Genomic DNA, 726 nt, shown 5'->3' with positions numbered 1-726 from the left:
AAGTATTTGTACTTCGTTACTTCCCATCTCTGTAAGTTGCTAACTGGTTAGCGAGTTGCTTCCAAGAAACAGACCACAACCAAACTTGCTTGCGAACCTTCCGCCCCAAAAATCCCGCCCTCTTGATAAACGACCAATCACATTGACTTTATTCACTCGTGTAAAGTCGTGCACCACTTGGAATTTGGAAATTCTGGAAAATGCAAAGGTTTCCCTAAGCTTGACAGAATTATATACTATATGTTTTATAAATTTTATGCAGAACAAAAATATAAAAATAATAAACTGGTTGCCAGGAGAGCAATAATTCTAACTAGTAGTGGTAGTATTACTAGGACCTGTGGGAATGTGATAAATAAGGTCTGGCTTCATATTGCATTTTATGTCTTGCTGTAATAAATTGGCAAATTTTTCATTATCTTGGTCCTTACACTTTGGAGATAACAATGACAAGACATTTAAACTGGAGACATGTTTAGTGGTGGATCAGGCATAAGGACGAATGGGAAAGAACAGCCTGAGAGCCTGAGGTGGGTGAACATTCAGCTGGTATGCAGGAGGAAAGCTGGACATAGAGCTAATGAAGGGGATTTTAGATGAGGATTAACTTAAACGGAGTGCGGTCCTGATGTCGATTGGCTGGAGCATGTAAATGAAACATCATCAGGTGATCCAGGTGAGGCTGAGGAGCCTTCCAGGCTGAATTTGCGCTTCAGCTTCATATTA

The sequence above is a fragment of the Cyprinodon variegatus genome, unplaced genomic scaffold (genome assembly GCF_000732505.1).
Source record: "Cyprinodon variegatus isolate N-32 unplaced genomic scaffold, C_variegatus-1.0 Scaffold757, whole genome shotgun sequence".
Taxonomy (NCBI): domain Eukaryota; kingdom Metazoa; phylum Chordata; class Actinopteri; order Cyprinodontiformes; family Cyprinodontidae; genus Cyprinodon; species Cyprinodon variegatus.
The sequence above is the reverse complement of the archived record's forward strand: the minus strand, read 5'-3'. Positions refer to the sequence as shown.